Source organism: Oryctolagus cuniculus, chromosome 17, assembly GCF_964237555.1.
Source record: "Oryctolagus cuniculus chromosome 17, mOryCun1.1, whole genome shotgun sequence".
NCBI lineage: Eukaryota > Metazoa > Chordata > Mammalia > Lagomorpha > Leporidae > Oryctolagus > Oryctolagus cuniculus.
Window position 1 is genome coordinate 58,888,155 of NC_091448.1, and position 27,280 is coordinate 58,915,434.

The 27,280-nt window shown below is 44.7% G+C and overlaps 1 pseudogene; it reads left to right on the plus strand.

Annotated features, from left to right (window-relative positions):
* Positions 1-19,433: 19,433 nt before the first annotated feature.
* On the plus strand, positions 19,434-21,240 carry LOC100349696 (60S ribosome subunit biogenesis protein NIP7 homolog pseudogene; annotated as a pseudogene).
* The last annotated feature ends 6,040 nt before the right edge of the window (positions 21,241-27,280 follow it).

The window sequence follows — 27,280 nt, forward strand, 5'->3', positions numbered from 1 at the left end:
TATTTGCAAACATTTTCAAGGGCTTCATCAGTTTTCTCAATGATCTACCTCTTCAAATGATTCTCTTATAAAGTCCTTCCATGTTGGGGGCTGGTGCTGTGGTGTAGCAAGTAAAGCTGCCACCTGCAGTGCTGCCATCCCATATGGGCGCCGGTTCGAGTCCCAGCTTATCCACTTCTGATCCAGTTCTCTGCTATGGCCTGGGAAAGCTGTAGAAGATGGCCCAAGTCCTTGGGCCCCTGCACTTGCATGGGAGACCCAGAGGAAGCTCCTGGCTCCTGGCTTCAGATTGGCGCGGCTCTGGCCATTGCAGCCAATTGGGGAGTGAACCAGCAGATGGAAGACCTCTCTCTGCCTTTGCCCTCCTTCTCTCTCTGTGTAACTCTGACTTGCAAATAAATAAATAAATAAAAATCTTTTTTAAAAAGTCCTTCCATGTTAACATCTTTTTTTCCCCATTTTTTCAATTGTTAGCTGTTATAAACCTTGTAGATCCTTGTTTGTCAATGGATTTGCTAGACTCTAACAGTTCTGCATTGATAAAGCCCTGGATATTTTATAAGACTTGCAACTGTGCTTCAGAATACATTTTTTAAAATATTTATTTATTTGAAATACTTATAGAGAGAGACAGAGTTGGAGAGATCTTCCATCCACGGGTCAGTCCCCAAGGCCAAGGCCAAGCCACGCAGAATTCAGGAGCCAGGAGCTTCATCTGGGTCTCCCACATGGGTGGCAGGAGCCCAAACACATGAATCATCTCCTGCTGCTTTTCCAAGGCCATTAGCAAGGAGCTGGGTTGGAAGTGGAGCAGCCGGTACATGAACCAGCACCCATATAGGATGCTGGAGTTGCAGGTGGCAACTTTGCCCACTGTGCCACAATGCCAGCCCCTCAAAATACATTTGTAGAACCTATGACTACAATGTGTTTGATGAGTTATCCCTAATGGATGGGGAGACAGGGTTCGCAGGGTGTGAGTCCATTCCCAAAATTAAAGAGGGAGGAATGCTGGAATGAGAATCGGTCTTACTCGACATAGTAAATGAGTGAAATGTTCTTGTCTTGTGGCCCAATTTTATTTTGTCTTGTGACACATGTAAAGGGCTCCCTCATGGTCCCTTTACATACAGAATCTTGAATATATTCTTCCAGAAGTAGGGAATCTTTTTTTCTGCCAAGGGCCATTTGGATATTTATAATATCATGAATGCATGAGCCATATAAAATTATCAACTTAAAAATTAGCCTGCTAGAGATTTATTGAATGCTGAGTCCTACCTGTAGTTGCCTTGACAGGGCCAGACCAAATGATTTCACCAAGCCTTATATGGGACTTACAGCCTGACATTCCCCACCCCCATGGGCACTTGTGATGCTACCTTTATATGGAGAAACTGGCACTTGGATCAGGACACCCATTCTGGTCCTAAAGACAGAAATTGAATCTCCTTGCGTTAGTTCTAATCAGCTGTCTTTTTTTTTTAAGATTCATTTATTTATTTATTTGAAAGTCAGAGTTACACAGAGAGAGAAGGAGGGCAGAGGGAAAGCGAGGTCTTCCATCTGCTGTTGTTGGCCACAACAGCCAGAGCTGCACTGATCCCGCTGATCTGATGCCAGGATCCAGGAGCTTCCTCCAGATCTCCCACATGGGTGCAGGGGCCCAAGGACTTGGTCCACCTTCTACTGCTTTCCCAGGCCATAGCAGAGAGCTGTACCAGAAGTGGAGCAGCCAGGACATGAACCGGCGCCCATATGGGATGCCAGCACTGCAGGCGACAGCTTTACCCACTATGCCACAGTGCCAGCCCCTCTGCCTGCCTTTTCCAAATAAAGCAGTCATCTGAGATCTTACTGTGTAATCTCTCTCTGGCAGTTTGTCGCTGAGTTTCTCATTCATGGGGGTGCTGGTTCTCCTGTCTATCACCTTAATGATTCTCCTTCATAGTCCGTTGCTTCCTTGTCCGGATTGTGATTCTTCCTCCTGTGACTTCTTCCTGGATGGAGTTGTCATTGCTAAAAATTCCATGTATAACCTAAGTGGTCCCATAGAACAGTCTTCTTTTGTACCAGGATCCCTGGCCCACTTTACGCTACCTTCTCAGCTTGGGATTCTTGAACCTGGCACAGAAATTTAGAAGAAACCAGGAGCTTTTTCTGGGTCTCCCAAGTGAGTGCAGGGACCCAAGAACTTGAGCCATCTTCTACTGCTTTCCTAGGCCACAGCAGAGAGCTGGATCGGAAGTGGAGCAGCCAGGACTCAAACCAGTGCCCATATGGGATGCCGGCACTGCAGGCAGCAGCTTTACCTGTTATGCCACAGCACTGGCCCAAGAAATCAATTTATATCAACTTTGCTGTCATTGGATTAGAAGAAAATCGGTATTGAGATGAAAGTTAGCCCTCCCTATGAGGAATCAAGCATTGATGTTGGTCAGGTACAAGTTTACCGGGCGTCGTTAATTTTCATAGTCAGATACTTCCAGAAATGTTTTCTTGGTTCTTCCGGCGAAGCATTTTTGGACATCTCTCGTTGAGACAGTGCCCTTTCAGGTATTCTCATGCAGTCACTTTCAGAAACCATCTCCAGAAAGCTCCTGCTGCCTATGGCTTTTTGTCTCAGGATCCTAGGCCAACTGCTTTCTAAGTACAATCAGTGACCTACGGGTTGTCCCTGCATCTAAATAGATTAAATACACAAATTCTCCCCCGGAGGTCAGTCTTCTTTCATTCTCAATTTCCAGATCTCTTCATCCAGCCGCAGGACCTCGGACCATCAAGTGGAGATGAGATTGACAGATGTTGATGCTTATTACAACTGCTGCTAAACACTGGGTAGCTTAGAAAAGGAGAGGAAAAACAAACATTGGCATTCCAGGGAACCTCGTGGGGACAGCTTCCCCCACCCCGGGGTTTCTCAAAAATAGTAGAGTAAAAACATCGCCAGTCCTACCCCACTTATCCAGCTGATGTTGCAGCTGCATTTACTGGCAACAGCAAAATAAAGCAGACAATCTCTGCAGAGAAACAAAAGCCAGTGGTTACCAACAGCTCAGAGACCGGAAGCTCCCAGGGTCCTTTAAGAAGCTTTGATTAATGGTTCCCTGATATTAGGTACAAGGACACCCACAACCCACCGTGTTTTCTGTCTTGACCTGTGAAAAATAAATCCATTAACCCTAATTAATCTCCCAGTCTGCAGAGCCGCCTGAAATTCAGCAAGCAAAAGAGCTAACCATTGTCTTTGGTAAGCCGCAGTGGCAAAGAGGGGGACAGATTACTGTCCCGAGTCCCCCGGTGGGGGAGGGGCTGACATCTTTTAATGAGAAAATGCAGGATTGTTTTTGTTTTTAATTGCTGGAGCTAATTAAGGCCTGGGGCTCCTCTGCAGACCTGGAGCCTTGAGGGTTGGTGTTCCCAGCCACCTCTGCCCCGGCATCACACCAGCTGCGGGTAAATCACCTGCCCTGGCTTCCTGCTATAATTAGTAAGGATGTCTATTCCGATGAAGTGCTTTATCAGAGAAGCTAATTATGAAATCTGTAGCTGGTTTGCTGTGCCTGAGGACGGATTTCCTTGTGTTGTATGAAAGGAATTCTAAGGGTGGCTCTTGTTTCACCCTTTAGACACGGAAGAGAATTGGCACATCACACAGATGGTCATGTGTCAACACATCCACAGAAAATAGAAATATTTAAAGTGCACACCAGGAAAACCAAGCAAACAAAGCTTCTTTTTAACTGAGATTCGGAGCAGGGATTGGAGAGAGAATAAATGCTATCATTCTAGGATTTCCCACACAAACCTCAAGTTGAGGAATTAGAATTTTGCCTGACACATGAATCTAGGATGAAATTGTGTAGTAGAAGGTTTTCGGTGGGAACCACATGTTTCTTCCTGTTCATGTGTGTTTTCCCAGAATTTAGTGCGGCATTCCGAAAAACCAACAAACAACAACAACCAAAACGGCAAGTGCTGGGGTAGAATGTAGAAAGATCAGCAACTTGTGACATGTTGAGTTGTCTATTGCATCACTAATCTAAAAGCCCTTTTTATAAAGAGAATTCCCAAGAACATAATCTCTGTAGAGATGAAAGTAGAGGCAGGGGTAGCAATAAGAGTAGACATGGAGATAGAAATAGAGATCGAGATACAGATCAAGAATTGGAGTTAGAGCTACAGCTAGAGATATTAGGGATTGTTGAGATTTTGTGGTGTGTGTGTACATCATATTGAGCACTGAGTCTAACTCCAAACAATAAAAATGTGTGAGTGTAGTTGGGCCATGGGGGTGGGGAGAGTAAGTGATTGACATAACCCAGATGGTCCCTAACATTGACCAGACTTTGGGCAAGAGTAGATTGGAGACTCCTGGACTTCCTTCTCCTGCACTCCTGTGAGCAGCCAGGCTTCAGGCCTGGGATGGGCATGTCTCTAGCACAGCACACCTCTGCAAGGAGGAATCTATGTGGGCCCTGGGCACAGACTCGAGGCTGTTTGAGCAAGTTATTTCCCAATTTCAGGTACTGGGAAATGGTGGGCTGGCAATGAGGCAGGGTTGTCTAGGAGGACACGAACTATCTAGCAGAACGCCTCATTCCAGGAGGAGAATATGAACAAGGGGGTGGACAGACCAAGCCCTTTGTATCCTAGGATTCAAGGCAAGCTCCCAGGTACCCTCCTCTAAGGCAATCCTAGAAATGACGTTAAGCATTATGTGATATAGGTTCAATCATTTATTCATCAAATACAGCCTGACTTTCTACAATGACTTATGAACTTTGCTGGACACCAAGGATATGATGGTGGGTAATTTGCAAGATAATGCAATTGTTTCTTAAATAAATGTATCAGAACTTATACACCCAGTTGAATAGAGCTTTTGTTATTCTGGTTGAAGTAGAATTCTCTGGACTCTTGGGGACTTTTGCTTTATAGTCGAGAATACAGATAAGAAGACTGTATAGCTACGTATTTGTATATATGTCCATGTGAAACTACACTCCTACAAGCAGATAGAAGGTTCAGAGATTGCAAGGGTCTACATCTTCTTGTCACAGATGAAAGAACGCAAGTTCAAGAATGCTGAGTCTCAGATCAAGAGGGGTCAACTGGAGGGGTGACCCAGCCCAAGCATGCAGCCAGTTCATTGGCAACAGAATTGATTGGTTTGCTTGAGTTTCTTGGCTGGGTGTATACAGTGGCCTCCCTCTAACACTGTGCATACAACCTGGTATTCAGGGAAACAACTCCACAAACTGTTTTGTGATTTTGATTGTGTTCAAATCAACCTGGTATAAATCCAAATGTCATCCATGCTGTGGGTTCCAACTTTCTGAGTCTGGGTATTCCATGCCTGAGAAGGGTCCCGTGCCAGGAGGTTTATATCCTCACTGGCTCAAGCTCCAACCTCTCACAAACACCCTCGCAAATGAGTCTGATTTGTATGAGAGAACACTTTCTTTTAAAAAGTGAAAATCATAGACTTCAGTACATCTTTGCAAGTTCAGAACAAGCATGAATAAATAAATCTAGCTTTGCTGGTGACCTCAGTATGGAAAATGACCCATGTAAGCACCGTCATTGAAAAGTGAATAAAACTAGGAGAAATTGCGGCCAGATTTAGTGCACAATGAGTCTGATTTAAGGAAGTACATTTTTTTGATTGATGCCTCCCCCACTGGAAAGCAGGCCTCCCAACGTGGCAAAGAACCTGTCAAAACTTCCCTGGCACATCCTAACCCAGAGCGGGAAGATGGAAGGGAAAGCAAGGAGCCTCAGAACACAAGGTAGAAACCATTGCCCACACCCTACCCCAGCCCAATCCACTATGGAAGTGTCCATTCACTTCAGCCCAGACAGATAACCTCTACACATTGGAGAATTTTCTAGCTGTAGTCACCTAAACTGATCTCTCCATTGACTCGCACTCCTAAGCTACTGAATTCCCAACATAAATGCACAACAAAGCATACGTTTTCTGCTTTCTTGTCATCTGGAACTACAGAAGTTGGATAGGGACCCTCTACCACCACCATTACCAATGTTTGACAGAACATAGTATCATTCTTCATATTTAAATAAGTGCTTAAAACTCCCTCTAAGACAATGAACCTCAAAAGGAACGATCTCAGGACTTAGAAAAAACACTACTTTTCAAAGAAGGGCACTCTGCTGGAAAATTAGAGAAATTCCCTCTCTGTTACGTCAGTTTGCTACAAGAAATTACAAAAGGTTGTGGGAAATTGCATATCAGTCTCTTTAATTTTCAACTGGGTCATCACATTTATCAGTCTTCATTAAGCATTTCTGCTTTTTTATGATTTATTTGTTTATTTGAAAGGCAATTATGTAGAGAGACAGAGACAGAGAGAGACAGAGAGTTCTTCCATGTGCTGTTTCACTCTTCAAATGGCCACAACATCTGGGGCTGGGTGGGTTGGCAGGGCCCCAAGTACTTGGGCCACCTTTCACTGTTTTCCCAAGTCCATTAGTAAAGAACTGGATCAGGTGTGGAGCAGCCAGGACTTGAACTGGCAGTCATATGTGATGCTGGCATCACAGGATGAGGCTGAACCTGCTGCACCACAATGCTGGCCCCTCATTAAGCATTTCAGAGGAGAAAATCACCCATGAGTAAGAGATGATCGTTGGAAGACATCATTTCTGGAACCCCATACAGACACTGCTAGACTTATAAAAGGATTATATCCCAATCAATCCATCCTAAGTTGAAAGCTTTGTAAGTTAACACTGCATTTAATATCCTGATAAACCCATCATAAAGTCAAAAAATAATAAGTTGAACCATCCTAATCTCCATGGTTTATGACAGAGCTATGCCCAGATAAATCCATGGTAAATTAAGCCAAAAGTTGAACCATCCTAAGCCAGAGCCCATTTATATATGCTATGTTTTTCCCCCACATATATACCTATAATAAAGTTTAATTTACAGAGTAGGCACAGGAAGACACTAATAACAATTAACAACACAATAGAACAGTTCTAACAATGTACCATAACAAATGTTACGTGACTATCATCTCTCCCTTGAAAGAATTAGCATAACTGTTAATATGTTTGTAAAGCAGTTGACCACGGGTAATTGAAACCACAGACAGAAAAATCAGAGAGAAGAGGGAACTACTCCACATGACATAGGTCAGACACACCTCCATTTCCTTGTTCTTTCAGCCGAGAGAGTCTAGAAGCACTAACCTCCAGCACCCAGGTCTTGGTTTTTAATCTCATTCACCAATAAAAGAAACAAGGGCTCCTGGAGGAAGCAGCTGATTCTGGGAGTGGGCACAAAACATCCAAGATGAACCTGGAGCATCTGATGGTAGAAGAGAGTAAGGAGGAACAAAAATAAATGAGGGGCCGGTGCTGTGGCGCAGCGGGTTAAAGCCCTGGCCTGAAATACCAGCATCCCATATGGGCGCTGGTTTGAGTCCCAGCTGCTCCTCTTCCAATCCAGCTCTCTGCTATGGCCTGGGATAGCAGTGGAAGATGGCCCAAGTCCTTGAGCCCCTGCACCCATGTGGGAGACCCGGAAGAAGCTCCTGGCTCCTGACTTCAGATCGGCGCAGCTCTGGCCATTGCAGCAGTCTCGGGAATGAACCAGCAAATGGAAGACCTCTCTCTCTGTCACGACCTCTCTCTGTAACTCTGTCTTTCAAAAAATAAATCTTTTTAAAAAAAAATGAAAACACAACAGTGGGAGTTGTATCAGAGGGGAAGTGGAAAGTTCCTTGTAATCAAAGCTGGGGAAATATGAGTAACAAAATAAATAGTAGATCAGAAATCAAAGTATAAGAATGAACACTCATCAGTGCTCATCAGGAAAACTAAGTGATTTGGGAACAATATGGTCTCGTGTGCATAACGGCTTCCAGGAAATTTTGAGGAATTCTCCACCCTAAGGTGGTAAATCCCCCTTTGCTGAACTATGAACCGTGTACAGTGACTGCTCTCCAAAGAGTACAGTATGGAAAAGGAGAAAAAGGAGATAATTTACAATGGAGAAATCAGACAGCTGCTGCCTTAGGCCAGTGATCAAAGCCAATGTCAAGGGGCTGGTGTAGTAGCACAGTAGGTTAATCTTCCACCTGCAGTGCCAGCATCCTCTATGGAGCTCCAGTTCGAGAACCAGCTGCTCCTCTCAGATCCAGCTCTCTGCTGTGGCCTGGGAAAGCAGTAGAAGATGGCCCAAGTGCTTGGGTCCCTGCACCCATACGGGAGATCCAAAAGAAGCTCCTGGCTCTTGGCTTTGGATCGGCCCAACTCTGGCCGTTGTGGTCACTTGGGGAGTGAACCAACAGATGGGAGACCTTTCTCTCTGTCTCTCCCTCTCTCCATCTGCCTCTCGCATACATTGAAAATAAAAATCAATGTCAACAGTGGTCTGACATGATGACAATGGCACTTTCCCTCTGCATTCTTCCTACCTTAATTGCATAACCCCAGTTTGGTAATGACAGAAGTAAAAAAAGTCCAGTTGGAGACCATTCTACAAAATACCAGGACCCTACTCCTCAAGGCAATGAAAACAAGGAAAGCAGGAGAAACTGTCACAGCCAAGATGAGCCCAAGGAGTCAGCCCAGGTAAGGGCAGTGGGGCGCCCTGGATGAGCTCCAACAGCAAAAGACGGGCATTGGGCAAAAGTTAAGGAAATTCAAACACGAGATCGATTTCAGTTAATAATAATGCCCCAGTATTGGTTCATTAATTGTAACAAATATATGCTATTGATGCATGAGGTTAATAACAGAGTGAACACACTGTAAATGTTAGTTAATAATAATGCACCAGTCTTGGTTCATTAATTGTAACGAATATACTATAGTAACGTGAGACATTAATAAGAGAGCAAACTGCGTGCAGGGCATATGGGGACCTAGCAAAATCATCACATTTTAAAGGAAACCTAAAGCTGTTGGAAAATTTCATTTTAAGCTCTTAATTTCATTTTTAATTGAATAAAATAGAAATTAATAAATTGTAAGATTTAAAATATTAATTTAATAAATGTTTTTAATTTTAATTTAACTTTAAGGAAATTGAAAACACTTTAAGTGTTTCAAAAAGAACATATTCTGCAAGGCTCAAAAAAATACTTGCACATAGAATAGCAGAATGAGGGCCAGCACTGTGGCATAGTAGGCTAAGCTTCTGCCAGCTGCACTGGCATCCCATTTGGCTGCTGGTTCGAGTCCCAGCTGCTCCTCTTCCGATCCAGCTCTCTGCTATGGCCTGGGAAAGCAGTGGAGGATGGTCCAAGTGCTTGGGCTCCTGCACCCATGTGGGAGATCCATAAGAAGCTCCTGGCTCCTGGCTTCAGATCGGCACAGCTCCAGCCACTGTGGACACTTGGGGAGTGAACCAGCAAATGGAAGACCTTTCTCTCTGTCTCTCCCTCTGTCTGTAACTCTGTCTCTCAAATAAATAAATAAAATCTTTTAAAATAAAAAAGAATAACAGAATGAGAATAACTCCAATGTGATGTCTGCCTTTTCACAATCATTGTGTGATCATTAATTCAACATGTAAAAAAATGCTATTCAAAAGGGAGAATGAGAGACTGGCACTGGGGCACAGCAAGTTAAGCCGCCCTCGTGACACTAGTCTCCCATGTCAGAGCAGTGGTTCAAGACCTGGTTGCTCTGCGTCTGATCCAGCTCCCTGCTAATGTGACTGGGAAAACAAACAGAAGATGGCCCAAGTCCTTGGGCCCCTGTACCCAATGGGAGACCTGGAAGCAGCTCCTGGCTCCTGGCTTCAGATCAGCTCAGCTCTGGTCGTTCTAGCCATTTGGGGAGAGTCTCTCTCTCTCTCTCTCTCTCTCTCTCTCTCTCTCTCTTTCTCTCTCCCTCCCTCCCTCCCTCCCTCCCTCCCTTCGTCACTCCCTTCCTCCCTCCTCCTTCTCCTCTTCTCTCTGCAACCCTGTCTTTCAGATTTTTTAAAATCTTAAAATAAAATAAAAAATAATCTGCATGACTATCATCATACCTGTTAAAAGAATGAAATTTAAATGAAATCTTTGCACACACATGTGCACACACATTCTAGGCCTAGTTGGCTTCACTGATGAAGTCTACTCAATGCTTAAGGAAGAAATGAGACCATCTCTTTCAGAAAAGAGAGAGAAGTGACTACATCACAACTAATTTTACAAGGATAGTTTTACCTTGATACCAAGACCTAACAAAAGTGCATTGCAAAGTAAAATTAGATAGCAGAATCTTAATAGATACAGATTCTTTAACAGAATACAAACAATTTGAATATGGTAATGTATAAACAATATAATAGATCACTATCGAGTAGGACTTTTATCCCAGAAATTGTAAGTCAGTTTAACATTTAAACATCCATACACTGAAAGCAACACAGATTACTGTCAGTGAGTGGATGAATAAACAAACTGTGATGCACTTATATAGCAGAAAATTACTCAGCAAAAGAAACGAAGAACAATTTGATGTAGGTGGATCTTAAGAAAATTATGGTGAGTGAGAAAGATCTCAAAAAGGTGCATATTTTAAATCCTATTTATAAAATGTTCAAGTGGCAAAATTATAAGGATGGAGTACTGACCATGGGTTGGCAAGTGTTAGGTTGGAGGAGTGTATAACTAGTAGGTGGTAGCACATGACAGGACAGTGTGCATGCCATATGCAGTGATGGTTACAACAAATCTATGTAAGTGATAAAATGTCATAGACCTACATCCCCTCCCACACATACAGAGAGATAATATAAAAATGAGGGAAATACAAAGAAGGCATGCAATTGAATTAGTGTTATTGTACAAATCTCAATTTTGCTGGTTTGGATAATACATTGTGGATGTAACCATTGAGGAAAGTTGGGTAAACGTGACTGTGAATTCTTCTATGTATCCTTTCCTTAAGCTATTCCAAAATATTAAAATACTGAAAAAAGTAGAATTCACAGGGTTAAAATTGAAATGAGTTACAGTAAAATACAGGTAGAAAATATTAATATCAAGTTTGTGATGAAACGTCTCAAAATCAATCAGTATACTTTATGTATTCATTAATATAATGAATTAATATAATCATTATAAAATCAGATTAATTGAAACTATTCAAAATTCATTATGTTTTTTTTTAAAAGAAATCTTCCCAGTGAGCTACAAATAGAAAACTCTCAAAGCCATGAATAAACATCTATGAAAGATCTGTAGTTAACATATTTTATTGCGGAGACTGGAGAGTATCTCCAAAGACTGCCCATAAGGTGAGATCTACACTTTGCTCACTACATCAAGGCCATAAGTACACTTCTGATACACAATATACTGCAGTCATAAGCTGGTACAAGAAGGCTAGAAAAGGGAAAATAAAGTGATCAGAATGGAAGAAGTAATAATGTCTGTTTTGCAAAAGACATGATTGTGTATGGAATCCTGAGGAATCAAAAATCCTACCAGAACTAGTTAAGCTGAAGAATGCAAGACCAATGTACAAAAAAAAAAAAATCTGTTGTAGTTCTACATGCTAACAATACACTAGAAGAAATTGAAATGTAGAAAAAAAATTGTTCACGAACATATCATAAAAACAAAAATACTTAGCAATAAACTGAAAGTAATTCCACAAGGCTGGCATTAAAAAGAAATCTCAAAATATTGCTGAGATAGATTTAACATGATCTAAATAAATGGAGAGATATACCATATTCATGAATCAGAAAATTCATGATTGTTAAGATGTTAATTTTCCCCAAACTGTAGTAAACATGCAACATAGTCCTCAAAGTCACAGGGGTTCTAAAGAAATTGATTCACTGGTTGTAAAATGTGTGTGGAACTGTGAAGACAAAGCATAGCCAAAATAATTTTACACTGAGAACAAAGTTCAAAGGCAAAAATCAAGAAGGATATAAAATACTTGAATCTGGTTGTAAATCAACTTGATGTCCTTGCCTTCTAATGAACACTCCACTATCACAGCGGAAAGCGCTTCCTTTGCAAGTATACATAGAAAATGGACAAGACAGACTGAGTTCTAGGTTAACAACAAGTGTCGGCCGGTGCCGCAGCTCAATAGGCTAATCCTCCGCCTTGCGGCACCAGTACACCTGATTCTAGTCCCGGTCGGGGCACCGGATTCTGTCCCGGTTGCCCCTCTTCCAGGCCAGCTCTCTGCTGTGGCCCAGGAGTGCAGTGGAGGATGGCCCAAGTGCTTGGGCCCTGCACCCGCATGGGAGACCAGGAGAAGCACCTGGCTCCTGGCTTTGGATCAGCGTGGTGCACCGGCCACAGCACGTCAGTCATGGTGGCCATTGGCGGGTGAACCAACAGCAAAGGAAGACCTTTCTCTCTGTCTCTCTCTCTCTCTGTCCACTCTGCCTGTCAAAAAAAAAAAAAAACAAAAAAACAAAACAAAACAAAAAAAAAACAACAACAACAAGTGTTAACCAGTTTGCAAGGATTCAAGTCATGAGGATCAATCACTAGAAAGTTCTCGAACATCTTAAAACAAATAAACACTTGTCAACAAGTCACGATTCACACAAGAAATCAAAAAAAGAAATTTAACTATATTAAAGATTTTATGAAACTAAGGTGGTGATCCCTATCGTACAGGTGAGGAAACCAGTTCTGAGAATGTAAGTGTTCTTTAAAGCCACACAACTGGAGTTTGCCACTGTTAAAATTCGTACCCAAGCCGTGGTATACGTGAGGTGGAAGAAATTTTGTTTTCAATGCAACTAGTGTATTATTTATCAAAAAATTAAATATGTAAGAATTTTAAATGTTAAAAATAAGTGAATTTAAAAATAGGTAAGTTCAAATTTCCATATGTGTGTGATAGGTGTTATTCTAGCAGTTAAGATGCTTGTATCCCACGTAGGCATACCTGGGCTTGGTTTCCATTTTGGACTCTTAACTCCAGATTCCTGCCAGTGCTGACCCTGGGAGGCAGCAGTGATGGCTCAGCCTGTGGGTTCCTGCCACTCTCAAGAGAGACCAGGATTGCAATCAGGACTCTGAGCTTCAGCTTTGGCTGCTGTAGGCATTTGGAGAGTAAACCAGAGGATGGAATCTCTCCCTCCCTCTCCTTCTCCCTCTCTCTCTTCCTCCCTCTCCCTCTCCCTCTCCCTCTCCCTCTCTCTCTTCCTCTCTTTCTCTCCCTCTCCCTCTCCCTCTCCTTCTCTCTTTGTAGTTCCTTCTATCAAATAAATAAATAAATCTTTAAAAAATAAGTCATGGATTTCAAAAGAGAAAAGGACAGAAAAGCCAGAAGAAAGAAGAAACCCTACTAGTAAAGAAAGAAATGCAACTTTTAAGCCAGATTTCCTCTTGTTGATTTTCATGGGACAAAGCTACTTTTGTTGGAGTAATTCCTTTTGCCTTCTTTTGTGTGTTCAAATAATTCTTTGATAGAGGAAGGAAGAAAGTCTTTCTGTATGTACTGTGAAACTGAATAATATCATTTCCCTGGTGTTAAAACTGGCGTCATGTGTTTTGAAAGTCTCAAAAATATGTATATTCTTCATTTTGGTAATAATAATGTTTCAGATTTATCATGAATAATGAAATTTGTATACCAACAGAGATGTTCTTAGTATAAAATAATAGAAAAAGTAGGAAGAAAGCTATATATTGAAAAGTTAGTTAAACATTGTTGAATACATAGGCATTAAAAATTATATTTTAAAAGATTTTATTTATTGATTGATTGATTGATTGATAAGCAGAGTGGACAGTGAGAGAGACAGAGAGAAAGGTCTTCCTTTTGCCATTGGTTCACCCTCCAATGGCCGCCGCAGCCGGCACGCTGGGGTGCAGGGCCCAAGGACTTGGGCCATCCTCCACTGCACTTCCCTGGCCACAGCAGAGAGCTGGCCTGGAAGAGGGGCAACCGGGACAGAATCCGGTGCCCCGACCAGGACTAAAACCCAGTGTGCCGGCACCGCAAGGCGGAGGATTAGCCTAGTGAGCTGCGGAGCCAAGAGCTTCTTCTGGTTCTCCCATGTGGGTACAGGGGCCCAAGGAATTGGGCCATCTTTCGCTGCTTTCCCAGGCCATAGCAGAGAGCTAGATCAGAAGTGGAGCGGCCTGGACTTGAACTGGTGCCCATATGGGATGCTGTCACTGCAGGCGACAGCTTTACCCGCCACACCACAACGTCAGTCCCTCTGTAAACATCAGATGTACCCACATGGGAGAACCAAAAGAAGCTCTTGGCTCCTGGTTTCAGATCAGTGCAGCTCTGGCCATTGCGGCCAATTGGAGAGTGAATCAGCAGGTGGAAGACCTCTCTCTCTGCCTCTCCTTCTCTCTCTATGTAACCCTGACTTTAAAATACATAAATAAAATAAATATTTGAAAAACAAAAGATGTTTACAGGAGCTGGCAATGTGGTAAACCAGAGTACGCCACCATTTGCCACGCCGGCATCCCCTATGGGTGCCTGTTCTAGTCCAGGCTGCCCACTTCCAATCCAGCTTCCTGCCGAAGCACCTGAGAAATCAGCTGATGATGGCCCAAGTCCTTGGATCCTTGACACCCATGTTGGGAGACCTGGACGGAGTTCCAGGTTCTTACAGGCCTAGTCCAGCCATGCTGGTGTGGTCATTTGGGGGAATGAACCAGCAGATGAATGATTCTCTCTTTCTCTCTCCCTCCCCTCTCTTTATTTCTGCCTGTGTCACTTTACTTTCAAATAAATAAATCTTTTTAAAAAAACTAGAACTTAGGCCGGCGCCACGGCTCAATAGGCTAATCCTCCACCTAGTGGCACCGGCACACGGGGTTCTAGTCCCGGTAGGGGCGCCAGATTCTTTCCCGGTTGCCACTCTTCCAGGCCAGCTCTCTGCTGTGGCCCGGGAAGGCAGTGGAGGATGGCCCAAGTGCTTGGGCCCTGCACCCCATGGGAGACCAGGAGAAGCACCTGGCTTCTGGCTTCGGATCAGCGCCGTGTGCTGGCTGCAGCGTCCATTGGGGGGTGAGCCAACGGTAAAGGAAGACCTTTCTCTCTGTCTCTCTCTCACTATCCACTCTGCCTGTCAAAAAAAAAAAAAAAAAAAAAAAAAAAAAAAAAAAAAAAAAAAAACTAGAACTTAGACTTCAAAAAAAAAAAAAAGATTTTATTTTTTTGGACAGGCAGAGTGGACCGTGAGAGAGAGAGACAGAGAGAAAGGTCTTCCTTTTGCCGTTGGTTCACCCCCCTAATGGCCACTGCAGCTGGCATACCACGCTGATTCGAAGCCAGGAGCCAGGTGCTTCTCCTGGTCTCCCATGGGGTGCAGGGACCAAGGACCTGGGCCATCCTCCACTGCACTCCCGGGCCACAGCAGAGAGCTGGCCTGGAAGAGGGGCAACCGGGACAGAATCCGGCGCCCCGACCGGGACTAGAACCCAGGGTACCAGCACCACAGGTGGAGGATTAGCCCATTGAGCCACGACGCCAGCAAAGAAGATTTTTATGAACTGTTAAGGAATGGTGAAATGCCAATATCGGGGGGCATAGCTACTCAGTGTACACAGAGCACAACACAATTGTTTATTAGTAAAGCATTAAGGAAGCCCACTTGCACAGGGAAAGACAGGCAGAATTCTACACTATGTTAACCACACTTATCTCTGCACTGTAATATTGCATAGCAATATTATTTTCCAACGTTCCTGCCATAACCCTTTATTATAGTCAGAAAAGAAGAAGATAAGTTCTTGCTTCAAATGTCTCCACAGCCACACCCTCCACCTGGGACGGCCTGGGACTCTGCTCCTTATCACATCAGCTGAGAATGCAGAAATATGTATGAATCCGTTATTTTTGCCACTCCTGGCTGCAGCCGGATGGAACCTGACCTTAAACTCACAATGATCGCGGAGGAGTAAGCTATCGCCTGCATCCCCTGACACAGAGCCAACAGCTTTGCGGAAGAATTTCGGAGAAACTGAAAAAGGAGACAATTAAAGACCTGTTCAGGCCTGGGCCTTTGTTTGGGAGGACAGGTGAGGAAGGCTGGGTGCTGTGGTCACCCCATGGATTAAGTGTGCCTTGGCACAGGGGTGCTGAGGGCAACTCCGATGCTACAGTGGGGAGCAAAATGTGGCTGTCTCCAGCAGGAGTTTCCAGTACAGCCCTGTGTCAGTCCAGGAAGGAAACGTACCTGGGTTTGAAAATGCAAGTCTTTCTGGATGACATGAAAACAGAAGGGGCACATGGGTGGTATAACTGGATCTCAGAGGGCAGAGTGTGACCACAAGGTCTCCATCGATTTGCTCGGTGCGTGGCGTGGCAAGCCTTCCGGCAACCAATCCAGATGAGAAATGGAATCTATTAGTGGACTTGTTAAATCCCCCTGATCTCTGCGGATGACAGCCCAGTGTCTGCCTTTCTCTGCAAATGTTAAATCATTTTCACATGGAGGGGAGGGGGAGCAGGGCAGAGAGGGAGAGAATACACATGGTATTAGGGGGGAAAAAAAACCCGAACAGTGATTGCTTTATTTTGCAGATGACATTGAGAACACCAGAAGTTCTAGTTAGAAACACATGGAGATTTATTTTTACGAGTTTTCAGCCTCACGAATTATTTATAGGACAACTCCTGAGACAAAGTCATAATTCACCATGGGCCACAGGACCGTGTCTACGTTTCGGAGCCTTGAGAATAAAGTATTCATTTTTTATTATGTCTATGGACATGAATGCTTTAAAAGTTAGTGCTCAGCAGGGACTCCATCATGTTAATTCACGGGCTTGCCAAACCCCAAATGAATACCCCTTTACCTGTGTGCCTAGAGCTTCCGGGATTCACCCATCACACTTGGTGGCGCTGCTCCTCGCTTGCACGACACAGCACGTCTAGCAGAAAACAGATTTTGTATTGGATGGAAAAGAAGAATGTGGTCCTCCCAGTAATTAAGTTAGTGCCACTGATCCTTGCAACAAGCCAGAGTGATGAAGCATGGCCAATCCGTAAATTAGGCTTACAGGCAATCAGCAAATCCACAGTTAGTTAGTCATGCCGAGACAGGCTTTGACTATGATGGAGACACCTTACTACCAGACTCAGACAAAGGCATTTATCACTTGTCAGGGCTTTGGTCTCCAACTCCTGCTATCTCCAGACAGATAGGCCTATCAGAAACTTCTAGACGCTTGTCTCCTAAGTATGGTTGCGATGCTTGGCTATTTCACTTACCCAGCGGTCTTTAGATCACCCAGATTTTTCCAGGCTGAAAAAAATATATATACTATTTTGGCCACAGACACATCACAAATACAATTGTCAGATTATGATCTCCTCTGGAAACTTTCATGTTGCTGATAACCATTATTGGTGTAAAGTTTACGTCCTGGCCACAGGCATGGGCCAGCTCCCCCAGCTCATGTTCCAGATGCGTCACTTTGCTTATATGTTAGCATTGACCTTTGATAGATGCAATTTTCTGGCTCTTGTTGTTGGGTTGCATTCTATTCTCAACTCACAAGAATGAATCAGTCACTGAAAAAATCAGTCATCAATCATGAAAACAATGAAAGTAGCACTGCCCACAAAAAGTACCAGTAGCCTACTTTTTTTTAAAGATTTATTTATTTACTTGAAAGTTAGAGTTATGCAGAGAGGGGAGAGGCAGAGTGAGAGAGAGAGAGAGGCAGAGTGAGAGAGAGAGAGAGGTCCTCCATCAGATGGTTCAATCCCCCAATTGCCTACAACAGCCAGAGCTGCGCCGATCCGAAGCCAGGAGCCAGGAGCTTCTTCTGGGTCTCCCACGTGGGTGCAGGGGCCCAAGGACTTGGGCCGTCTTCCACTGTTTTCCCAGGCCACAGCAGAGAGCTGGGTTGGATGTGGAGCAGCTGGGACTTGAACCAGCGCCCAAATGGGATGCCTGTACTGCAGGCGGCAGCTTTACCCACTATGCCACAGCACCAGTTCCTTAGTAGCCTACCTTTTGAGTTTACTTCAGCCACATAAAGGAATGCTTTCTACCATCAAGTCTGGGTTTCAAATTTCTTTTCAGATAAGAGAAGTCTTGCTGTCCTTCGCCTCACTGTGAAAGCCCTTCCAAAAGTCCATGGAAAATGGAATTTAAAGATGGATATCCATACGTGATTTTTTTTTTCATCACACACAGTTTTCATGCAGTCTTTCAAGATCCCTGGTATGCGTGGATTCAACATGTTTGCATCCAAGTAGGCTTATCTTCGAATTCTATTTTAGTGTCTTTTTGAGGGCAGCTATGTTATTGCTAGATTCCAAATATGCCTACCCAGAGATCAAAAAGTGATCTCTTAGCCCCCAGGCCTTGTGGATTTCAGGTTTGTGGTGCATCTGTGCCTGCATTTGAAGATTTTTCCCTAAGATATTTCATTCAATGCAAAGCTGTGCTCTCTCCACAGGAGGGAAGAAAAAAGTATGTGTGAGTGATGAGCAGGTGGTTTCGTAAGCTCAGAGTAAGACATTTGGAAAGGTAATATCTTGGTGCATTTTGTACTCTTATAACAGAGTACCTGGAGCTGGATAGTTTATGAAGAACAGAAATTTACTTCTCTCAGCTCTGGAGCTGGGTGTTCAAGATCAAGGCACTGGAAGTTTTGTTCCTGAGGAGGGCTACTCTCTGCTTCGGAGACATCACCTGTTACCGGATTCTCTCGAAGGAAGGTGCACTGTGTGTTTGCATGATGGAAGGCAGAAGGACCAGTGAGCTAAACACTACATGAAGTCCCTCTTCTCAGAGCCTCTGTGTTCTTCATGAGGAAAGACCTCATGACCCAACGACCTGTTAGAATCCCCACCTTTACCTTGACCCTTAAGCTTCAACACCAGAACTTTGGGGGAAACACAGTTAAGCCACAGCAGGAAGGATTCAAATCAGACTTTGCCAAGAGCAGCTCCCTTTGCAGGGTGGAACTGGTAAAGAGTGCAAACATGGAAAATACCACCTTCCACTGTATTTTTGTTTGCTATCCTTGTTACAGTGCATGCATTCAATAGCAAACCTACTGAGCTCCTGCTGTATACTGTGCAGGTATAAAACAACAATCAGAAAGGCCCCAGTGCTCAGCAAGTTTACCCTCTAGTGGGAAAGAAATGGAGTGAGCACATGAACAAGCATATTCAGTAAATGCACACGGGAAACATCAGCGTTAGGATCATAAGTGGTCCCTGAGGACCTGCTTTGGAGAGAGTTGATCCAGGGCAACCTCAAGGTTTTAAGTTGATTTTGTTGGATGAGATAGCATCATCCATCATTCCAGGGCAAGAATGATATAAACAGAAGGAAGAGCAAGTGCCAAACCTGGAAGAGAAAAATGTTAGGATATGCTGAGAAGAAGACGGTCATTGTCCAGAAGGTCAGGAGTCCAGAGGCCAGACACTGAGCTGATCTTTCTGGAACACTAGCAGAGTATGCGTTTTATTTAAAGAACTCATAGACGCGGATCTGGGGCTGCAGCCCGGCGGAAAGATGCGGCCTTTGACTGAAGAGGAGACGCGGGTCATGTTTGAGAAGATGGCCAAATACATCGGGGAGAACCTGCAGCTGCTCGTCGACCGGCCCAACGGCACCTACTGTTTCAGGCTGCACAACGACCGCGTGTACTACGTGAGTGAAAAGATCCTGAAACTGGCCGCCAACATCTCCGGGGACAAGCTGGTGTCGCTGGGGACCTGCTTCGGGAAGTTCACCAAGACCCACAAGTTCCGGTTGCACATCACGGCGCTGGACTACCTGGCGCCCTACGCCAAGTACAAAGTGTGGATAAAGCCCGGCGCCAAGCAGTCCTTCCTGTATGGGAACCACGTTTTGAAGTCTGGTCTAGGGCGAATCACTGAGAACACTGCTCAGTACCAGGGAGTGGTGGTCTACTCCATGGCCGACATCCCTTTGGGTTTTGGGGTGGCAGCAAAGTCTACACAAGACTGCAGGAAAGTAGACCCCATGGCCATTGTGGTATTTCATCAAGCAGACGTTGGGGAGTATGTGCGGCATGAAGAAACGTTGACTTAAAAAGCCTTCGCCAGGACAGCCGGCCCTGAGAAGGGTCTAGTTTTGTTCCTTTGTGTGTGGTCTTTGTGTGAAGCACCGTGACCTGGTCAGGGACTTCTATGTGTAATACGGCATCGCTGACAAATGCAAGCTGGATTCTTAATGTACACAGTGGCTCAGAAATGAGGTTTCAGATCTTTGTATTTGTGACTCGGTAGAGTACCCCATTACAGATTTGAATTGGAGGGCTTCTTGTGAGTTACAGGTTCCACATTGTTGGAACTGAGGACAAGAATAGCTTGTTACTGTTATCTGTGATAACACTTTGTTTTCTAAACTCTGGCTTTTCTATGTTATTTATTAAAATCAAGAAAGATATTGCCATATCAGAGTAGTAGGCCTCAAATGGAATTTGACTAAGATAATAAGAGCAGTTTATTTAGCCATTTTTCTATACAGTAAGTGCTACGTGGTATAAAACAAAAACTTGGATTCAGACTAGTTCTGCCACCTACCAGCTAGATGGCTTTGGGAGAGTCCTTCAGCTTTAACATGTTTCATTTTCTTCTGTTTAAAAAAGAAAAACTGAAACAGCTTTAACCATCTGCTTAAGAATCATTTCAAAGTTAGAAATCAATTTTTCTTACAAACCTCTTTGCCTACTTGGCTGGCCTGGCCTGGCCTGGACCAAAAGCACTGGAGGCTCTGAAATAATAATTCAGCTTCTTCACCTTTCACATGTTTCTTAAAATTATTTTGTGAAAATATATTTTAAAAATCGGTAACACTGGGGCCAGCGCTGTGGTATAGCGGGTAAAGCCATGGCCTGCAGTGCCAGCATCCTATATGGGCACCAGTTCGAGTCAGCTGCTCCACTTCCGATCCAGCTCTCCGCTGTGTCTGGGAAAGCAGAGGAGGATGGCCCACGTCCTTGGCCCCTGCACCCGCGTGGGAGACCGAGAAGCTCCAAGCTCCTGGCTTTGGATCAGCGCAGCTCTGGCCGTTGCGGCCATTTGGGGAGTGAACCAGCAAGTGAAGACTCTCCTCTCTCTGTCTCTATAACTCTGCCTTTCAAATGAATAAATAAATTTTTTAAAAAACAATAGTTCTAAAAAAAAAAGGACAATAACGTTTCACAGGTTTTTAAGATGTGTGTTGTAAACAGTTTTTAAATGAATATACTCATTTTTAATTCCAAAGAAGATACCTCTAAAAATAAAACAGTTTTGACCACAGAAAAAAAAAAAAAAAAAAAAAAAGAACTCATAGTTCCTTTGAAGGAAAACTTTGGGGGCAGTGAGAGAGAAGCTGCCAAATCCCAGCATTGACCTTGGATGAAAGGGGAGGGGATAGAGACCACAAAACAGGAGAGAGCCAAGCCTCCATTCATTTTCTGAACCATAAGGAGATGCCATCAGCTGTCAGTCTGGGGCAGCTCCTGGGCAGGGGTTGGCTTGGTCGTCCATGCATGCCCACTCGTCACTGCTGTCCTCAGTCACAGGGTCACCTGAGCAGACCGTGAACAAGCCTTCCGATCTACTTTAAGATCCGTTCTGATGTAGACCTCAACTGGTAAGTTCTTTCATCTATTTTGTGAGGACTTTCTGCGTGGCAGGTGTTTAAACTGAACATAACGGTCTTCTCCCCTCGTGAATACCCTTGGAGACGCCAAGTATCAGCACTATTTTCCTGCTCATCCATTCATTGAATGACTATGGAGCTCAATGGGGAGACCAAACTCCAGTCTCATTGAGGAGAGCCAAAAAGGGGGGAAGCCTTCGGACTTGAGCCAACTCTATTCCCATCAGACTCAGAAAACTGGAGCATGATCAACCATCCTCACGCCTTGATGGCTTTCTCAAGTGAGCGCAGAAGTGCCCTCAGATCTTGCAGCAACCTCCACCCTCCCCCCACCTCCGAAATGAACCCTGGATAGGTTCCCAAGTGAATCCAGGAAAGTAGAAAGGTTTTCCTATCACACAAGGGAGAACTCCCCCAGTCAAGGGCAACGGAGCCAGCCAGGTTCTGCAGTCTGCCAAGTTAGGGAGTACAAGTTGCACATAAAGCAAGTGCCCCATTCTCTCCTTGAAATTGACAATAAAATGCAAAAGGCAAAGCAAACTCTTCTAAGCAAGCCAGAGCAAATGATAGATGTTGCTCCACTGTGTACAGACTCTCACGCTTGGCTAGGCTTACTGTCCCTAATCTCCCAGGTGAATTTATATAGGTCACTAAAATAGTAGAAGCATCAGCTATCAAACAAAAGAAAAATTGCCCTCTGCTCTCAAACTCCTTGGGAGAATCTTTTTAAAAATTTTTTATGTGTTTATTTATTTGAAAAGCAAAGTGACAGAGAGAGGGAGAGAGAAAAAGATCTTCCATCTGCTGGTTCATTCCCCCAAATGGTCGCAACAGTTGGGGATAGGTCAGGCTGAACAAAGCCAGGAGCCAGGAGTTCCATCTGCATGTACCACATGAGTAAGAGCGAACCAAACATTTGGGCCACCTGTTGCTGCTTTCCCAGGTGCACTGGTGGGGAACTGGATTGGAAGCAAAGCAGCTGGGACTTGAATCTTTGCTCCAATAGGGATGCCAGCCTTGCTAGCAGCACCTTAACGCACTGCACCACGACTTGGGTTCCAGCCCCCATCTTCAGATGACAACATGATAGGCAGGTTCCTGGGATCCACCAATGTGGTCCAACACATGCTTATCAGGTAGGTGAGACAGGAGTCTTGTTGCAGAGAAAAACCGAGCAGCACTGCATCCCAGGCTCCTTAGAGTATGAGGTTGGACAAAGGGCAGCTGGAACTGGTGCCTTCTAGTGAGTACTGGAGACAACTGCATCGGTGTTCACACCTGATCCCTATGCTTTCATTTATTCATGGGAACCCTGCCATGTGCTCAAAGCAAAGGGAAGAATTCTCTACCATCCTAAAGTTGACTGTGGTAGGGACCCAGGAAATGCATGCAGACGGATGAATCCCTCTACGGAGTTGCCTGCTCCAAGAGTCACAGGGAGGCAGACAAGGGAGAGCCATAAGAGTTGGCCTTGTAGAGGAGCTAACGAGGTCCAGAGACAGGCCAGGATGGGGACAAGAAGAATGGCGGTGATGGAGCTGATGCTCAGAGGGCCTGTGGAGCCACTTCTCAGGGAAGAATAGTTTAGTGGAAGCAAAAGCATCCACCGGAGAAGTTGTAAGAGCTGAGACTGGAAATATGCACGGTGACGTGAATGCAGAGGACTTGGAATGTCAGATCCAGATATTTCAATTTGATCTGTGCACTCATGTAAAGGACTGAAGGATTTGGGGTTAGAATGGGTGAAATATACAAAGTCAAGCTTTCGTGGTTGAGATAGAAAAATCTGATCACATGGAGTCCTGGTGTCTTGAGATGGCTGGATCCAGGTTCTTATCTCCAGTGCAAGAATTCTACGACAGTAGGGCTGGAGCTGTGGCCCAGTGGGTTAAAACTTCAGCTTGAAGTGCCAGCATCCCACATGGGCTCCTGTTCTAGTCCTAGCTGCTCCTCTTCTGATCCAGCTCCCTGCTGATGGCCTGGGAAAGCAGCAGAAGATGGCCCAAGTCCTTGGGCTCATGCACCCACATGGGAGATCTAGAAGAAGCTCCTGGCTCCTGATTTCAGGTCAGCTCAGCTTTGGCCATTGTGGCTAATTTGGGGAGTGAATCAGCAGATGGAAGACCTCTCTCTGTAATTCTTTCTTTCAAATAAGTAAAAAATATATATATTTAAAAAAAAAGGAACTCAAAGACAAGACATATAGGTAAAGCTCAACAGAGACAAGATTTATTTGCATGGAAGGCCGAAGTATGTACTCAAGAGGGAGTGGAGGCAGTTGCAGGAGTGAGCTGCACCCAGTATGATTCAGGGTCCTTTCTGTACGTGATCTGGAGGCATAAGGGGGTGGTGTCTGGGGCGGGGTTTAGTTGCATATTCATTAGAAGCAGAGTGTGAATACCTCCCATTTCCATGCCCCTTTTGTAAATCTAATGTCATGGTCAAGTAGGAGTATCAGCCATAGTAATTTTACTATATTGACATTATGATTAACTGAAGGCCATAGTGGAGATGCACGGTGAATTGGCCAGAGCCAGTTCTGAGCAGTGGCTTCGTGGAAGCTGTGGATTTCATCTGCACACAAAGGGCATGGGGGGTGTGTGTTTGGGTTGTACAGATAGGGGCTTCAGAGACCGGCCAGCTACCTGCTTATCTACACCACTGGTGGGGGACGATCCAGGCTGAAAGCAGATAAGAATCCAAATTAGAGAGAGTATTCAGTTGGGAAAGGGAAAGAATATTCTGTTTGCTGATGATTTAGCATGGATTTAGCTTCTTCAATGACCCTGTGCAGACCACCGTGATAGCAAGGGCTCCAAGGTCATGTTTCCCGCTAGCAGGCAGGCTCCCTGCAGGAGGGGACCTGGGTGTCTCCACCACTCCATCACCAACACGTGGAGCATGGTGCCCAGCACAAGGTGTGTTCCCTACACCACAGTGGGTCAGCTGGATGTGTTGGCCCTAGGTGGAACCGAGCAAAAGGTGTTAACTGAGAAATGACTTTCTAGGGAAGGGACAGGGCACCAACTCAGGTAGCAGACACCGAATCTGGATATGATGGGGTACAGGAAATTCTATCCCCAAAATTCAGTACCTTGGTACACAGAGTATTTTAAGCTGAAGGTCCCTCTGGCCTTCTCCCACCCCGTCTCTCCTCCATCAGGTAATGGACAAACAAATTCTTCCTTGAAACAGGATGCGACACTCAAGGTAGTCACTCTGTGACCTTCTCCCCCACTCCTTCACCAGAGACCTTCATGTGACAGGGGTCCTGTCAGTACCTGAAGGAAGGAATGCTACACAGAGAATCTAAGAAGAATCCGAATAGAAAGGTCCTTGCACTTCCTGCACTTGTCACCACCAGGCCACGCCCTTTTGTCCACCAATCATGTTTTTGCACAACTGCCCATAGTTTTCAGTGTCTTCATTTTTGAAGACCTCTGTGTCACATAAAACTTTTGCTACATAAATTTGTTATGCTTTTCTCTTCTTAACCCATCTAAGGGGTCTCAGCCACAAAGCCAACAGTAGGTAAGGAAATAGTGTTGCTTTCTTATAGATAGGTGGAAAGGAAGACAACCTTCTTGGTAAGGGATGTGACTTATGAGAAGGCACAAAAATCAGCCAATCATAAGGAACAAGAAGAGGAGGGAGGAGAGTTTTGTCAACACCTGCTCAAGATACTGGGACCTACAAGCACCCGCGACCAGGTCTTTTACCCAGAGCAGCTCCAAGAATCTCTTGTCCCTTGGGGTAGGTGCTTATTTTAAAGTCTACAGACACAAATATTGCAATGCATAGAGAAAACCTGAGTTTATTGAGCACAGAATGGTCTGCCCTCTCATCAGCTGCACACAGATCACTCTATGGAAATGCATGTGATGCGATTGTTCATCTTAACAAAACCTGGCCAGGAGAAGAGACTCCCAGATTCTTCAAAGCCCAAGGCCTGCGGCCCTGGAAAAGTCCATTCATCTCTGTTTTTCGCCAAAGACCCATAAGCAAAGAGAACGTTGGATCCATGGTGTCTGAGCTCCTCCCAGCTCTGTCCTATCCTACAGTGGCCTTTGTGGTCTGCAGGCTGAACTGCTGTGCTCAATGCAGGGAAGAAAGCCAGCCTTGAGAGGCTTGAGCTGTGGGGTTATGGATCCCGCATCTCCAGCTGATGGGTTCTGCAGCAGTGATGGGACCTACCATTTGAAGGGAGAGTGTCTCTGTCAGGTTGCTAGGTAAGTGTAAGTCATGGCCAACTAGTCAACCCAGGAGAGCTTAGAGCACTTGCCTCCTGCTAGGGTTGCACAAGAAAATGGGGTGCAGGGGTTTGATGGAAGCTTTGACAGGGGGAAGACCAGATACTAAGTCCTTAGAACTAAAGGTGCAACATCGCAACTCAATAGCTCTCTGATATTGGCAAGAAGTGAAGAAACATATCTCCTCTGGCCAACAGACCTGCCTTCTTGCATTCTTTGTACGGCTCTATAAAGTGTAGCAGGTGTGATCAGATGCGTAGTGTAGGAAGATACAGGGAAGGAAAAAAGAAGAAGCACTTCCTGCAGTCCCTCCCATCAGCTCTACAGGGACAGGTGCTTGGCCTAGCAGTTAATATGCCTGCATTCCATATAGCAGTGCCTGGGTTCAAGTCCCAGCTCTAGCTCCTGACCTCAGCTTCCTGCTAATGCAGACCCTGGGAAGGAGCAGGTGGTGGGTCAAGTAGTTGGATCTCTGCCATCCACATGGTAGACCTAAATTGAACTGTCCTGGCTTCCAACTTTGATCTGGCTTAGCCTCTATGAGGATTTGGGGAATGAACCAGCAGATTAGAGCTCTCTCTCTCTCTCTCTGTTTTTCTCTCTCTCTCTCTCTCTCTGCCTTGCAAACAAAACAAATAAAAATTTAAAATACAATAAAATAAATGCAACCATACATGAAAATATTCCAAAATGTAGAAAACAAGTATTAAGGAAAACCATGCATAGATTAATTAATTTTTGCACCAATAAACACTTATCTTTTTTTTTTTTTTTTTGACAGGCAGAGTGGACAGTGAGAGAGAGAGACAGAGAGAAAGGTCTTCCTTTGCCATTGGTTCACCCTCCAATGGTCGCCGCAGCCGGCACACCGCGCTGATCCGATGGCAGGAGCCAGGTGCTTCTCCTGGTCTCCCATGGGGTGCAGGGCCCAAGCACTTGGGCCATCCTCCACTGCACTCCCAGGCCACAGCAGAGAGCTGGCCTGGAAGGGGGCAACCGGGACATATTCTGGCGCCCCGACTGGGACTAGAACCCGGTGTGCCGGCGCTGCAAGGCGGAGGATTAGCCTAGTGAGTCACAGCGCCGGCCAACACTTATCTTTTAATCTCATTTTCTCTCAGTTTTGTCAACACTCATAGTACCTTTGGAGGAATGAATTTGACAAGCTTGATTAACCTACCAATTTCTTGCACAGTTTCCATGTAAATGATAGCTTCTGATTTTTGCCAAGATGGTTTTCCAAGTGTGAATCAATATTGTCATACAAATGGTTAACTGGAGCACTTCAGGAACACTATCCCCAAGACAGTTCTGTCCACAAGAAACAAAATGCGAGTCAAAAATGCATGCAACTGATGCCATTTATAATTTCCTAGTAGCTACACTAAAAATGGAAGTTGCATGGGGGAAGTGGTTCACTCGAAAATGTGATCTATTGAAAGTCAAACAGAGGTTAGCGCTTAGGAAG